Source organism: Mixophyes fleayi, chromosome 2 (assembly GCF_038048845.1).
Source record: "Mixophyes fleayi isolate aMixFle1 chromosome 2, aMixFle1.hap1, whole genome shotgun sequence".
NCBI classification, from domain to species: Eukaryota; Metazoa; Chordata; class Amphibia; order Anura; family Limnodynastidae; genus Mixophyes; species Mixophyes fleayi.
The window spans coordinates 127,777,693-127,796,164 of NC_134403.1; positions in this window are offsets into that span (position 1 = coordinate 127,777,693).

Genomic DNA, 18,472 nt, shown 5'->3' on the forward strand with positions numbered 1-18,472 from the left:
GAGAGAGCAAGTGCACACTTACCCATTGGCATAATCTTTAATGCTTTTTCATTTGATTTCCAGTCCCGAACCATCTTTTCTGTTACTCCATATTGTCTTGCAGCAGCACAATTATTATGTTCCATGGCAAAGTTTACAACTTTAAGTTTAAAACTTGCATCATATTTCTTTCTTTTTGCTGGTGCCATGATAGGGTTGATAGGGGTTTGACTGCTGGACATTTTCTATGCTGTATTGTACTGTACAATGGTGCAGTACTGTGGTTGGCTGTTGGCTGTATACAAAGCCTGATTGGATTGGTCCCTGCTCCCTGTCAGCAGAACGGGCCGGTCACGCCGAAAAGGCTGGCACCCCTGTATCGCTGCTGATGCTCGCCGCAGCCACGCTGATGACCCGCCGCGGCCGCACTGGATACCGTGTGATACTGGACCTGGTGTATAAGACGACCCCCCCACTTGGAGGCATGTTTTTCAGGGCAAAAAGGTAGTCTTATACGCCAGCAAATAGGGTAAATAGTTGTTTTTGAGGTTTAAAAGCTGGAATCAAGCAGATTTCGAATATCCTACTGAGTTTAGTAAACAAGGCTAATGGTTGTTTTCCCAGACCTCCCAGAAAAGGCCCCCTCCCATACCCTAAGTTCATTTGAGTTGATTCAAATAACACATTTCCTGCACTCACTGCCCCCAATCCAGATTCTCAGGGACCTTACCTGCTCAAATACATTTGTAGATGCCACCCAACTTGTAAGGGAATGCTTTCTCAAATATACAGTATTTTGCTTGACTCTGCTCTCCCAATACTGAACTATCATTAGGTTTGTAAGGACATCAAAATCATCTATTTATTTATATAGCACCACTAATTCCACAGCGCTGTACAGAGAAATCATTCACATCAGTCCCTGCCCCATTGGAGCTTACAATCTAAATTCCGTAACATACACACACAGACTTAGGGCAATTTGAATAGCAGCAAATTAACCTACCAGTATGTTTTTGGAGTGTGGGAGGAAACCGGAGCACCCGGAGGAAACCCACACAAACATGGGGTGAACATACAAACTCCACATAAATAAGGCCATGATTGGGAATTGAACTCATGACCCCAGTGCTGTGAGGCAGAAGTGCTAACCACTAAGCCGTTGTGCTGCCCCATGCGACTAGGAATTGCAAAAAGCTCCTTCTCGACCAAGATTAAGAAAACCTCTAACAAACTATATTATAGGTGGTGTTATACACCGAGTAGACGCAGTATGATGTTTCCTATCGCCTCACCCAACTTTTGGAGAACTGCAGCCACAGTTCACATCTGATGGTTATGCCCTGTGATAGTCTCCTACTGGGACAAAATCCATACACTTTTGAATAATATGTTTGAGACCCCGGTCACAAATATTCCTCCTATAATATCCATCCCAAAAACTTAACTAATATTCCAGGAAACTGGCATCACAGATCTTAGCGGCAGCAAAATGTCATTTAGCCAAGAACTAGGAAAATCTATTCCTTCTTCATTCGCTGCATTTAAAAATATATATGGCAAATAGCAGTTATGGAGAAAATGACCTACTACCTCCAGGAGTCGGGCAATGTGTATGAACAAGTTTGCACCCCAAGGCAGGGCTACCTTAACTACTTTATGGGTCCCCGGGCAATGCAGTGTACCGGGCCCCTAAAAAAATAAATATATATATATATATATAAATAGTGTGTGTGTGTGTAGAAAAAATATATATGTATGTAAAAAAAACGTGATTATATATATAATCACTTTTTTTTTACATATATATATATATATATATATATATATATAGGGGCCCCCTTAACTTACCTTAAGTCCGATCCTCTTCTTTTTTCCGCGCCGCTGAGTCTCTTCTGCCCTCTTCCGTGCTGTGGTTGCAGTGAATGCTGGGTGTGACATCACACCCAGCATTCACTGCGAGCACAGCACGGAAGAGGGGACCAGGGAGGGAGCCGGATCACCGCTGATGTGACCGCAAGGTAAGTATTTTTTATTTTTTTTAGGATTCGGACGGACCCCCCTTGCCTGCAGGGCCCTCGGGCACCTGCCCATCGTGCCCAATGGAAGAGACCGCCCTGCCCCAAGGTTGTTTTTTGAGAGCGGGTTTCAGCCCTTCTCGTAATCCATAATCTATCCCCTTGTTTATGCGTGACTGGATGGTTCACCACCCACATGTTTATGTCCTGATTTAAGAATGTTTCCTTCTAATTTTTCATGTATACTCCAGAATACCCAACCATATTTATTGCCTTCTTTCCCTCTTTATGAAGGAAGCTAAATATGCTGTAGTCTTACAATTTGTCCTGTACTCCCCCTTCCTTCCAGGGGCTGTCTGGCACACTTTATCCCGGGGTGCAAGCACATTGCGCGGCCCATCCTTAAAGCGTGGTTTTCGGTACAATATATAGTTATCAATATATAAAGAGGGTATTTTAGTGTTGTTTAACCGAGCGAAACCTTATTATTATAAATGATAAATCTTAAATAATGGAAATAAATAATGCAAAAAAACAAACCTCCCTTTATATTGCATTTTTATTTTATATGTTCCTTCTCCCTTGTTTTTTGTTTTTTACACATACCTGGCTGATTATAATGGGGCATAAATCATATAGCAATCGATCATATAATAATGTTCTATTATTGAACAGAGGCTGATTTATCAAAATGCAAAAAGCCATTTTGCTTTAAAAACCTGATGTGTTTTCCAGCAAAAGGGCTTGTTTTTGCTTCGCCCTATATACTAATAGGATTATCATTTGTTTTAGGTTTAACCTAAAACAAATAATATGAGGAGTGGTACTGGGAGGAGAAGCAGAGCACTAGGTGTCAATCTGACATCATGGCCCAGAGCTGGATTAAGGCTCTGGGGAGCCCGGGGTACTTTACACTGGGGGGCCCCTATGATGTAATTTGGTTATCATTTTAGAAAATACACAGGCAAAACTGTGTGCACTACTGTTAGTTGCACATAGCTCTGCCTGGACAACAGTACAGTGTGAAGCAGGACATACCTCCCAACTGTCCTTGCAGTAGGACCAAATTCTGACTAAGCGAGAGTGTCATCCAAATTCAGGACTGCCCCACCAGATTCAGGACTGTCAGACTGTCCTGCTCTCTCCTACCCAGAGCCGTAACCAGGCAGGTGCGCACCTGCCTCTGTAAGGAGATTGGAAAAAAAAAAAAAAAAACAGACCTCAGAAACAGACTGCTGGTCGCCTGGCGCATCCAAAATGGCGGCCAGCACCCGGCTCCACCCACTTCTGAACTCTGCCCTCTGCCCCTCAGCGTCTGATGTCATGACGTTGCTAGGCAGCAGAGAAGCAGAGAGGAGCCAGGCAGCAACGACTGGACAGGAAGAAAGACAAAAAAGGTAAGCTTCAAAACAGGGAAAGGGGGATGTGTGTTACTATTATGGAGGGAGGGGAGGATGTAAGCTGCTATTATGGAGGGAGGGGAGAGGGGCATGTAAGCTGCTATTATGGAGGGGAGGGGGACATGTAAGCTGCCATTATGGAGGGAGGGGAATGTATGCTGCTATTATTGAGGAGGGGGATGTTTGCTGCTATTATGGAAGGGGGGGTGTGTGCTGCTATTATGGAGGGGGGGATGTGTGCTGCATGCTGCTATGCTTTATGAGGGAAGGGGGGGTATGCTGCCATAATGTGTGAGGGAAGCGGGGGATGTATTAATATAATGCGTGATGTCGAAGTCGTATAATTGGATGAACGAAAGTATATTGGTTACTATTGTTTTATTGGCTGATTGCACACAGTATGCCACGCTACACCTGGCAAACGGCGATCGCATGGTAAAATGCGCACGCACACACTCGCATTACAACATTTCGTTATTTATATAATTCATATTCATATTGGTTCCGTTACACTGTAATTTATGAGCAGATAGTATTTGGTTTATTATTAGTTTATATAATATGATTATATGTACATTTTAGTGTTGTTAAAGGTTTAGGTTATAGGAAAGGTGTCATGCCTGATATCATATTGATCCCCTATTCATCAGCAGCTGTCCGGTGCAGTCGGCGAAGAGATCGCACATTGCATACTTTAGTTATTGATATTAGGGAATAAACCTTTGTATGATGCTGGCTATGAAAGGAGCAGACCCCCTGGAGAGACGACCCCCACCTTTGGATTCCTTAGATTGAATCAGCCTATGACCTGTTTACCCTGGAACCACCCTTGTCTGGACCTATAGAAGCAAGCTACGTCATCTCTATTGTTCACTATAACACTGTACTGTATATATAATAGCTGCACCCCCACCAGCCTGAGACTTCACTGATCACAGTATTCAAAGGTGAATCACTGTCCAGGGGTGCCCGTGGTTAGCGCAGCGAAGCGCAGCGGTATGTATGTAACTTTTGGTATTGGCTGTACTGTACTGTTCTTTATATTATGACAATGTATTGAATTGTTGACTATTTACATCTGCTAAAATAAATCACTTTGTGCGTTAGAAACACAATACCATCGCCTATGCAATGCTTATTTGAAAACTATAAAATTACTTTAATAGTGATATGAGGGTAGGGAGGTTGGGTGTCTTAGTACATGGGTGGGAGGTAGGCTATTAATTTAATGGTGATGTTTAGGTGGGGGCTAATTATTTAATGGTTACTATTTTAGTTGTGGGGTGCTGGTGGGTCAATTTAATTTATTAATGGGGCTTTTTAATTTAATGGTGGGGTCTATTAATTTAAGGTGAGGTGACCGGACCTTTAATTTAACGCTGGGGTGGTTTGGGGCTATTAACCAAAATAGGGCCCCAAACATTCCAGGATCCAGATACTTCCTCTGCACTGAGGCCATGCTGTGCTGTCCCTGGACATCGTATGGTAAGTAATTTTTCAGAAACTACAGTTACACACACACTGAGCACGCACACACAGGTTCAGATAATGGGCATACATGCACTGGTATATACACTGGACACACATACAGGGACAGACACTCTGGGCACACACATTTACCGTCTTTTGATGAGACTGAAGAAGATAATGAGGGGGTTTAATGAATATGAATGAAATTAATGTATGACATGGGGATTAATGATTAAACTGGATGAGGGAGTTAATGTTGATAGGGGTTTTATGATGATCCTGGAGTTAACAATTTTGAAAAGGGGTTCATTCATGATTAGGGGTTGGTATTGTGAGGCAGTCACAAAAATGCTCTTTGTATTATATGGGGTCACTAAGATGGTATCTGTAGTGCAGTCACAAGAATGCTCTCTGTATTGTATGGTGGTCATAGGAATGCTCTGTATTGTATGGCGGTCACAGGAATACTCTCTGTTTAGTATGGCGGTCATAGGAATGCTCTCTGTATAGTATGGCGGTCATAGGAATGCTTTCTGTAAAGTATGGCCATCATAGGAATGCTCTCTGTAAAGTTTGGTGGTCATAGGAATGCTCTCTGTATTGTATGGCGGACACTAGGAGGCTCTTTATATTGTATGTGTGTGTGTACATGTGTGTGTATATATATATATATATATTATTCATTTAGTGTGATGGTGATAAGGGGGCACAATGAAATAAAGATGGCTCCATGACACGGTGTGATAAAGGAGAAACTGTGATGGAGGGCACAGTGTGATGAAGGGGCAGTGTGATACAGATGGTACCGTTACAATTATGTTTTAATTTGTTTCATTGAGTTTTATTTCAATAACCAATTTATTTTTTATACAGCTAGTATGTGATAGCTTCATTTAAAGAACTTTGATTCTCTGGAGGCTTATTACATAAAGATCCTTACAAAGCCAGACCGTGAAGAATGGGGAGGGAGGGGGTTTCAGTGCGGTTTAGAACTTGTAAAGTGCTAGCCATGCCCCCACAGCAGGTTGACCACACCCACTTGACGATTGACACTCCCACTTAGATGGGGGGCGTCGGTGGCCTGTCTCGCCCAGGGCACTAAAATGTCTAGTGACGGCACTGCTCCTACCTGTTCTTGTCACTTTCGCCACCTGTGGCTGCTTGGTGTCTTTAGATCAGTTGCTGCTTGTCTGGATCCTGTAATGTTTAATGGAATTTGGAGAAAAAAATGGGTACATGAAATTTAGAAAACTCCAACCAATAACTGTATTCACATTTGATAAAAAAAGACCTATTTTCCTCCAACTAGCTCTGACACTAAATTAATAGTATTTCCAATTAATAAATAAACTTATTTCCCTACCTCCAAACAGCCCCAGCAATAAATTAAATAGCATTTTACGTTTAATAAATATAACCATTTACCACAACCGCCCCAGGCATTAAATAATTCATAATCACATGTAATAAATAGACCTCATTTTCTCCAAACAGCGCCACATTCAATTAATAGGTCCAAAACTACCCCAGTATTAAATTAAAGGTCCAATCACCCCATCTTAACTTCACAGGCCCACTATTAAATTAAGTTGCCCCACCATCACCCCATAAATAAAATAGCACCCATAATTAGCCCCCACCTACACTCCACCATAAAATTAAGACCCCCTTCTCTCACACATTATATTAATATACTGGCCCCCTCCAACACACACTTTATATTAATATACTGCCCCCTCACTCACACACAATATACTGGCCCTTCACTCACACACAATATACTGGCCCCTTACACACAATATTCTGGCCCCTCACTCACACACAATATACTAGCCTCTCACACACAATATACTGCCCCACACACAATATACTAGCCTCTCACACACAATATACTAGCCTCTCACACACAATATACTAGCCTCTCACTCACACACAATATACTGCCCCCTCACTCACACACAATATAGTGGCCCCTCACTCACACACAATATAGTGGCCCCTCACTCACACACAATATACTAGCCTCTCACACACAATATACTGCCACACACACAATATACTGCCCCCTCACTCACACACAATATACTGGCCCCTCACACACAATATACTGCCCCGTCACTCACACACAATATACTGCCCACACACAATATACTAGCCTCTCACTCACACACAATATACTGGCCCTTCACTCATACACAATATACTGCCCCCTCACTCACACTCAATATACTGCTCCCTCATTCACACATACAATATACTGCCCCCTTACTCACACACACAATATACTGCCCCCTCACTCACACACAATATACTAGCCTCTCATTCACACACAATATACTGCCTCCTCACTCACACACAATATACTGCCCCCTCACTCACACACAGTATACTGCCCCCTCACACACAAATTAAATTAAGTTGCCCCACCATCACCCCATAAATAAAATAGCACCCATAATTAGCCCCCACCTACACTCCACCATAAAATTAAGACCCCCTTCTCTCACACATTATATTAATATACTGGCCCCCTCCAACACACACTTTATATTAATATACTGCCCCCTCACTCACACACAATATACTGGCCCTTCACTCACACACAATATACTGGCCCCTTACACACAATATTCTGGCCCCTCACTCACACACAATATACTAGCCTCTCACACACAATATACTGCCCCACACACAATATACTAGCCTCTCACACACAATATACTAGCCTCTCACACACAATATACTAGCCTCTCACTCACACACAATATACTGCCCCCTCACTCACACACAATATAGTGGCCCCTCACTCACACACAATATAGTGGCCCCTCACTCACACACAATATAGTGGCCCCTCACTCACACACAATATACTAGCCTCTCACACACAATATACTGCCACACACACAATATACTGCCCCCTCACTCACACACAATATACTGGCCCCTCACACACAATATACTGCCCCCTCACTCACACACAATATACTACCCACACACAATATACTAGCCTCTCACTCACACACAATATACTGGCCCTTCACTCATACACAATATACTGCCCCCTCACTCACACTCAATATACTGCTCCCTCATTCACACATACAATATACTGCCCCCTCACTCACACACACAATATACTGCCCCCTCACTCACACACAATATACTAGCCTCTCATTCACACACAATATACTGCCTCCTCACTCACACACAATATACTGCCCCCTCACTCACACACAGTATACTGCCCCCTCACACACAATATACTAACCTCTCACTCACACACAATATATTGCCCCCTCACTCACACACAATATACTGGCCCAATACTCACATATTGCCACACACACGTGCACACATACTATATTAATATAGCATATGCCCCCATTGTATACTCAAGTGTACAATGTCTTTGTTATAACTAGTCGCTTTGCATTACATGTGATTTTGTTCTAACATGGTCTGTTTTCACTTACTTTGATCTGTTAATGTATTGTTATACCTCATTGCTGCCAAACCAAAATATAGATTTCTAAATCCAAAGTAATTGTTTAAGTATTTGTTTTTTTTTTAGTGATTTAAAAGTCGCTTTGTGGAAAGTTTAATTATGTCAGATTACTATATTTCCGCTTTTTTAGAGGGATTTTAATCAGTTTTATAAAAGTTCACATTTTTTTCTGAAATGAGTATATAATAATAATAATAATAATAATAATAACAACAGTTGTAAACCATGCTTTGTTTTGCTAATTTGCATGCAATTTGGAATTTATGTTGCTAAACTGGAGAAAAAAAATTGTATGCTTTAAACATTACTACCTTGTGTGTGGACTTCTGTAAGACTTTCAGTCTGCAAACCCACAACATTTGTGGTATGGTAATATATATATATTTTTTTAAATTTATTCTTATTTTGAGGTAAGAAGTACAATATAAGAATATGAATACATACAAAGATGCTTGTTGAAAGGAACTAACCATAGATTTGTATGCAGTCTTTCAATAGCAGATTAAAGACCGTATGGTCAGGTAAGACATAAGAAAACTGGACCAAAAAAAACCATAACATGACAAGACGAGGAAGGGGTGCGGGGCAGTCTCTTTCCAAACCATCATTGTAGCTAAAAGATGGAGTCAATGAAATTGGAGGGTCACCTGCACACATACGTAGTTCGAACCAAACTGTATTATGAAAGCTCTTCCAAATTTGTGTAACACACTTTCCCATGTCTCAAAAAAAACCTTTGCTCTAGAGCTTTTTTTGCAGTAAAGTTTCAATCCAGTCCATTCTAAAGATGTAATATAATTTTTCTCTGAAAAGTGTAAACGTGGGAGGGATATTTTGGGCCCAGACCTGAAGTATAGTCTTCCTAGCTGCAGCCGAGATAGCAAGAAGCAACTTGCCATAACCCTTAGTAATCTTACAATTTGTTAGAAGAATACCAAAAATTACCCACTCTGAGGTTAGTGGAACAAAATTAACCAAGTGGGTAATAGAGAACCTCCAGATCCGGGTCCAAAAACGTTTAATTAAGGGGCAATCCCAAAAACAATGCGCACACTTCGGGCAATGGTGAGTGTCAGATAGGCCACTATGAAAACACTTGGAAGGGGACAAATATGCTTTGTGGTATAATAGCTGGCATCATTTTTGTAGTACGGGCTAAAGCCTTTAAAAGAACATGCGAGGTCAAGGATTGGAATCGTTCTTACCATTGGCTAATACCCATTTTAGCTGTCTCATAATCAAAATGGAAACGCAATAAAGAGTAGTGGAGTGAGATTGATTGATGAGTCGGGACAGGTTTTCAATAATATGGTGTCAAGTGAGTTATCCCATTGTACTTTACGAAGTACAGTGCTGCTATAATGTGGACATTGAAAATATACAAAAACAAACAAATCCAGCGCAAATTATTTCTCCAGAGGATAAATAGATCAGACCGGAATGTAGAAATATATTCAACAATTTATTTAAAAGGATATATAAATATAGCACACAATGTCATATACAGAATCCACATAAAAAATATATATAGAGACACCATATATAATGTATGGTATTCTATATAAACAAGAGATAATCTCAAAGGAACAATTCATCAAACATATATGATGTGAATCTCCCAATGCAATAATAATGTATAAAGATGGAGCAAACACCTAATAATAAAACAATGGGAGGATATTCACCCGGGTGATATGGTACTCAATGTAATAAGCCACATATAAAAGGTCTATATATAGCGGGTTCCAATGGTCGGAAGATAGTAATAATGAACCTTGAGGCATGTATATCTTCAAAAGCTGTTGTATATATATGAGGAATTCCGTCATACAATTGAATGAACTTGTGTGTAGCGCGAGATGGATAACTAATCTCACATTAGAGAATTTCACAATGTCCTCCGAATGATGTTTCACAGTGTGTAAATATGAACATAGTCCTTATGGACAAATAAACTCACGGACTCCCCGCTTGATATCAGATGTCGGTAATCCTATTACGCGGCGGTCACGAGGTCTTCGTGTGCGCACCTAATCAATGTCCGTCCGGATCCTTATCAAACAGATGAAAGTTCCTAATCAATGTCCGTCCGGATCCTCAGCAAACAGATGAAAGTTCCTATGGAACGGTATTCGGGTGTGTAATAAAATGGATATTGAACGTAGATATTCCAAGTTTCCACTATATGGATAAGAATCTACATCAAATGTATAGATGGCTAACGCGTTTCGTCTGTATAACAGACTTTTTCAAAGCAATATCATTGAAAATAAGCTAGAGGTTGAGAACGAATAAAAGGGTAGATTGCAATAGCTTGGGCATGAGACATAGGCTTGCGGGCATTTCTATCTATCAATGGTCTAATTGTATTAATACCTGATTCTGCCCAACTAGTGAAGGGGTGGGAAGCCATGCCGTCCTGAAATTCCAGGTTATGGAGAAGGGAAAGATAGAAAGTTGCATGTGGATTAGTTTTGAACATGCAACATAATTGATACCAAAGTTTATGAGTGGTCATCAGCAATGAATTATTAAGGACATAGTCTGGTAATTCTGAATCATGGAGATGTAAGAATGCTTGTAAGTTAATATCCGGAAGAAAGCCTTGATCAAGTATGGTATTAGTGTAGATGGCAGTATTATGTAACCAATCTCTAAGGTGTCACAACTGAGCTGCTCGGTTATAGCGAGTAATGGCGGCAGATAGCGGCAGATTGAGACCTCCCCGATCCCTCGTCTGCTGGAGCTTCATTAACCCAATTATTGTTTTTTTATTATTCCAGATGAAACGGCGGAAGGCCGTGTTAAGTCTATTAGAATCTGAATTTGTTAACAATAGAGGTAACATTTGGAGAGGATACAAGAGTCTAGGAAATGTTATAATTTTTATTAAATGTATTCAACCACCATAAGAAAGAGTTCATTTGCTCCCACTTGTGAATTCTCACTCAGCTGCCACAATCGCATTAGAGTCATTAAGATTATATAATGATATTCTTTGAGAGAAGGACCCCTGAGTATGGCATAGACGACCCCGTCCAAAACAGGAATATTGTATGCCCAAGACGGTTTAGTGACCCCCCTACGCAAATACATAGTTGTTGATTTCTCAAAGTTAACTGAAAACCCCGTAACAGTACCTATTTCCAAAATACGATCCATCAATGGTTGAAGGGACATATCCGGATTGGAAATATAGATTATGACATCATCCGCAAAGGCCATCAATTTAAGTTCAACATCTCGCACCCGGAAGAGACTCCCCCTCAAGAGACTCCAATTTTGCAACACCCTGAGCATTGGATCCAACACAAGATTAAAAAGTAATGGGGATAAAGGACACCCTTGACGGGTACCGCGAGACATCAACAGTGGCGGTCCTGTAAGGCCATTGATTAACAGTGACGTAGTTGGAGAAGTATGCTAATATTTGAAAAAGATCATAGATAACCACAAGAAAATACTCCATGCATTATTTTCTTGGGGGAAACAACACTTCCAGCCTTCTGTTTGTACTTCTCAATAAAAGAAACAATTAATTTTGTTAAAGATATTGCCTCTGTTGCCAATGAAAAGCTTCACTTAGGACCTGATGCAGAATTGGTTGCAAATTGAGGGTCATTTTCGCTTAATAAAGCTGCGTGTAAGAATAGAGTATTTATGCCCATATGCTGATCCCTACGCAATTTACAATCCGTGCAGGTCAGTATCATATGCGCCTGGTTTATGACAGACAGACACAAATCACAGACACTCATTTCCCATTTGCACCCATGGTTTTATCCATTTATTTTATATGCAAAAAACACATTCACTACTAGGCATCAATAAATTGTTAATTTGACAATCTTTTTAATACACTTTCTCAGCTATTTATTGTCTCTATTTTTAGATATTAATTTTAATATAATTCGCCAGAAAATCTAAAAGCATATATAGTTTGGAATATTTTTAGATGTCTTGAAATAAATAATTAAACTTTTTAAATGATTGGTGTGGACCCTTTGAGCGTGCCCCCACAGCACAGACTTTTTTTGAATTATGGCACTGATGACATGAAATATACTCATACTCTAAGGGAGCACCCACGATTATCCATACAGGAATAGGACAAAATTTCATTCATTTATGATTACATATGGATAATTAGGCAGGTCCACATAAGTTTATTTTGTCTAGTGCAGATATTCAGTTTCTTCTTAATTTATCACAGACACTAATTTCCCACTTGCACTCATGTTTTTATCCATTTATTTTATGTTAATATTAGGCATCAATAAACCTGCTAAAACCACTCTAATACAGCAGAAACAACTCCCCGTCTCCGGTACAGATAGAAAAAAGTTTTGCTTAATTTTCCACACACAGTATAATATATGCTTGAAGGATGAAGAAACTACCAATCAGCATCAGCGGTTCAATCGCAAACAGACAATCACATGTGATTTTCTAGTGCCAGAGACAGTAATCATCATCACATTTGCACCACCCACAAATAATACAGCATTAATAAAAATGGTTGAAGGGGAAGTAATGAAAATGGCTGAGGGGTTATTTAAAAAATAGAGCTGCATTAACATTTTGCATTATAAGGTCTGTACAGGTAAGAGGTCTAAATTTGAATGTTGGAGAATACTCCTGAATATTTATACTCAGGTGTATTCCTCTACACCTATATATTGGGGGGGCTACGATGTATTAGCCTAGGGCGACCAGAACCCTTAATTAGTCCCTGATTGTATGTAAACTTTTACAGAACATCCAAACAATATTTTGTTTTATCTTTAAAAGGAGCGCTCCAAAAATGACAGTAATAAATGTTCAGATTCAGGCACTTTGCATTCATTTTATGAATAGGAAACGTTTTAGTAACATGTACGACTTCTATTTTAGAAATGTTGCTATGTATATAACCACACACTGGTGATGCAGATTGCTGCTAATGGAAATTCTTGTGTACCTGGCTATTATTAATATGACACTTTTCCTTGTTGAAGAAGAACTTGTCAGTGCATGTTGGAAAGCATAGGATTAGGAAATATTGTAAGGTACTTGAAAATGCATTTATGATAAATCTATCATCAGTAGAGGAACTTGACTTTCATTCGCAGTTGTTTTCATGAGACAGAGGATTAACATTTACAAATTGTTATTTTTTTTATCTTAATATCAATTAATAAAATCTTTCAAATAATAAAAAAAAATTGCAATGGAAAATAAACCCAGCGTGCATGCACAATATTTGTTGCCTCCATCGTCCATTCTGCATTCACTAAAAATGATCTTGTGTACAGTGTTATACTCCAAGTATATAAACACAAAGAGCATGATAAGAGGGCACCACAGTTGACATATACAATTTGGCTTTAATTAATTGAAAAAAAGGACATGCAAGTTAATTTTATGTTGGAACTGACTAGACGGGTATTAGGCATGCAATTTTATTAGTTTAAAAGACACATAAAATAAATAGGTAATTATAAGAGCAGTTACCATTTACACCAAAACACTTCCTTCATACCAGGCGGCTGCCTTCCTTCAGTGTGTCGGGTGGTAATACCGAACAAGCGAAAATCTAGTATAAGGAGATAGAAGGACAGAAGGGCAGACAGAACAGAATAGTGTAGTATTTTCAAGAGAGTGATCCCAAAAACCAGTAGGTGTCAAATATTAATGAAATATTCCAACAAGCTCATCAACAAACTCATCAACACACGAATCATCCAGTCATGTGTGCCCATTTATTGAATAACATACAAATTGCACACTCGCAATAAATAAAAGAAATAAGGCTTATCTGTAGTCCAGGTAAAATTATACCAGTTCTCACTGTCCTTAATCACCACTCAGTGGAGTCAGGAAACAAAAAAAAATAATTACTGGTGGTTCAGTCCAATATTGGATACAGACATATATGTCAAATTTCAATAAATATACATATGCGCTCAATATCAGACTAGGTGACACACTTGCAGCAGCGGGGGAACCAAGGAATCCCTCCTTGTAGATACAGTACAAATAAATATGTTCCAAAATTCTGTACAAGTTCAGACTCAGTATTGCTTGTCCAGGTCACTCCAGACACAGATATAGAGAGAGAATGGGAAACCCCAAATGGTGTAGTAATTTTTCATAAAATCAAATTTCCTCCTGATAAAGTCTCAATAGACGAAACGCGTTGATGTAATCAAATTTGACATATATAAATAAATATGTTCCAACTGCGCTCGCGAAGTGTTAGTGAAGAAAAAGGGTGAATATTGTAGCAGATAAAATAAAACACATCATATACAATGGCTGGATATAACAAAAATAAAGGTGGTGTATCAATGCATACCATAGAGTGAACTGTAAAATAATCTGAATAGAGAAAAAAAAAAAAAAAAGAGCATAAAATCCTTGGCTCTATGAGTCCACAAAAAAACACACAATGTCTCTGAAGAACACTAGTAGGATATGGAAGTTTGAGATGAAACGCGTTGGGACACCTTTTTGACTCATTCCGGCATCCGTAGATAGGAAGTGACTCTGCACTCCACTGTGGAACGCATCTCACCCGCGGATTCCGGCGTACACGATCCGACGTTTGCAACCAGCCTGCCTGTTCTGGAGTTCCATCCTGAAGGAGATCATTGGACCTTGATTCTCCTTCATCCAGCAACGCTTCCACGCTGTTTTACCAACACTAGCGTGAGTTTGGTGGTGCACACTCCGGTCATCACTTCATCTTCCAATTTTTATTGCTCACATGTTTTTCTGTTTATATTTCAGTTAGCCTTTCATGCTGTGCATGATTCACTGTAGTTGATCGTTATGGCCAATATTGGGTCTTATTAAACTGCTTTTAGTTAACCCCCCCTGGTCACATGAGTTTGTTTAGCCAGCAAGTTGTATTCCTTACTACAATATCACTGTGTATCAATCATAACACATATCACCAGCTGATATTACCCTCTTTTTTCTTTTTTTCTTTTTTTTCTTCTTTTCTCCTTTTCACTCTCCATTTCCCCCCCCCCCCCTCCCTCCTTCCCTTTCTTTTCCTTCTTCTTTTTGAGGTATATCCTAACAAACGTGGACATGTGTGGATTCCCGGATTGATCCCTATTTGGTTTACACTCCATTGACAGCAACTTCCATATCCTACTAGTGTTCTTCAGAGACATTGTGTGTTTTTTTGTGGACTCATAGAGCCAAGGATTTTATGCTCTTTTTTTTTTTTTTTTCTCTATTCAGATTATTTTACAGTTCACTCTATGGTAGGCATTGATACACCACCTTTATTTTTGTTATATCCAGCCATTGTATATGATGTGTTTTATTTTATCTGCTATAATATTCACCCTTTTTCTTCACTAACACTTCGCGAGCGCAGTTGGAACATATTTATTTATATATGTCAAATTTGATTACATCAACGCGTTTCGTCTATTGAGACTTTATCAGGAGGAAATTTGATTTTATGAAAAATTACTACACCATTTGGGGTTTCCCATTCTCTCTCTATATCTGTGTCTGGAGTGACCTGGACAAGCAATACTGAGTCTGAACTTGTACAGAATTTTTTTTATCTATCTGGTACATACATAATATGTGGGTTGGTGTGATATAACTCACTTATTGGTCTGACAATATTACCTTATTTTTGGTTATCCTTTTCTCATTGTCACGCGCACACGTGACTGAGAAAGTAACATGAATCAAGCTGAATAACCCAGGATTCATGTGTTGATGAGCTTTGTTGCAATATCCATCTGGTGCGCATAATATTTGACACCTACTGTTTTTTTGGGATCAGTCTCCTGAATACTACACTGTTAGGTGCCCTTCTTTTCTTCTATCTCCTTTTTTTATATATGAATGAAAGTCAAACAGCATAATCAGAGCTTCAGATTTATTGTTCCTAATCAACCACCTAAAGTTTCTTGCAAATTTAGTCCCGCAGATGATCATAAGTTAGGCGCTGAAATATCTTCTTATGTTATTCACTGTATTCTACTGTTCAGGTATATTTATAGAGAAAAGTCCAATACATTCTTATGGCCACCATCCTGTGATTTGGATGAATCAGTCCACTTTACAGAATGCATCTAATGGAGTTGAACTTTAGCAGGGAATCCCTACATTGGCTACTCATGTCCTCCAAAATCCACTTCAAATTGCCCTCACCTACAAAGTCCTCAACAACAGAACCCCTTAATACATCTCAAATCTTGTCTTCAGATACTCTTCACTAGTCCTCTTAAATATACCTCTGACCTGTGCCTCGCCTCATCTCTGGTAACCACCTCTCACATGTCAGCAAGACTTATCCCGTGCCACTACCACACAGATTAGACTCATCCACAGCTTTCAAGTCTGTAAACGCTTTCTGAAAATCTTTTTATTTGAGCTTACTCTACTCTTACGCATTTAACTCGCACTAATGTACCCTCACAACTGTTCTAATCTGCAACATTAACCACACTTGCTCTTCTTATATCAGTTGTGCCCTCTTCCATTTACCGTATTTTTCGCTCCATAAGACGCACTTTTTTCCCCCAAAAAAGTGCCAGTGTGCTAACATAGCATGTGTGTCTAAGAGTGGGGATCAGTGTGTTAATATAGTGTGTGTGTGTGTGTGTTGGTGAGTGTGAGTGAAGGGGCCAGTGTATTTTGTGTGAGTGAAGGGGTCAGTGTATGTTTTCCTTCTCTAAAACTAGGTGCGTCTTATAGTCAGGTGCGTCTTATGGAGCGAAAAATACGGTAGATTGTAATCTCTCTCATGAGCAGGGCACTCACTACACTTTGTTTTCATGTCTGCTTTTATTTTGTCTATCTTGAATGTTGCTGTTTAATGTATGTCCAGAGCTGGAGAATTATGTGGTGTCTTACAAATCAACGATAATAGCAACAATATCTATTTTTTAGGTGCAAACATGCTTTTGTAAAGAGCACGACATACTACCACGTGTATGAGCCTTAGATATCTGTGGTGAAACATTTGCTGACCTACAAATACTGTTCCATAGATGCAGATTTTTTGTTTCATATTTACTGTTTAGCTTTATTACGGTTTACTCTTGGGGTTAATTGTATCAAGCTGCGAGTTTCCGGCGGGTTTGAAAAGTGGAGATGTTGCCTATAGCAACCAATCAGAATCTAGCTATTATTTTGTAGAATGTACTAAATAAATGATAACTAGAATCTGATTGGTTGCTCTAGGCAACATCTCCACTTTTCAAACCTGCCGGAAACTCGCAGCTTTATAAATGTAATAGCCGCTCATATGTAAGGACTAGAGCCACTAGTGAATACCTGATAAATGTAATAGCTGCTTTAAACTTGGATGCTGTTGTTTCTTGCAGTCTACATTAAGAGCTTTTTTCCTCCAGCGCTTATAAAGTGTTTTGCCTGCAAGTTGTTTACATGTGCAGGTCTTGAAGTCTGTAAAACCTCTTTGATACTGATAGTCCAAGACTAATGTAAGCAAGTAGACTTTCACACACACACACACACACACACACACACACACACACACACACACACACTTTATAACAAGTATTTACCTAACCTAGCCTCATGTCATTTACAAAATAACATCAGTGCTGAAGCTTGGTAAGATAAAATAAGATAAAATAGAGTTCTATGGGAATGCTAATTAAGTACATAGCACACTACTACCGGGAACCATTAAGATGTGTTAATGAACATGCTTCTATTGCTCTTGTTAAAGCAAGAACGAATGTACAAGGTTTTGTCTACACTTGTAGTGTATGTGCCCAGAAAATAATGAAATTAGTTATTTCTCATTAGTTATCTTAAAGAAGTCAAAAACTGAAATATGCTGCTTTTGCATAGGTATGTAGACCTCAGTGATCTGGCAGTCATATCTGGCAACGCGTGGCTGTTATTCATTGGTTTTGTTGAAGAATGTCTCGATCTCGATCTGGGGCAGCACAGTGGCTAAGTGGTTAGCACTTCTGCCTCACAAAACTGGGGTCATGAGTTTGATTCCCGACCATGGCCTTATCTGTGTGGAGTTTGTATGTTCTCCCCGTGTTTGCGTGGGTTTCTTCCTCCCACACTCCAAAAACATACTAGTAGGTTAATTGGCTGAT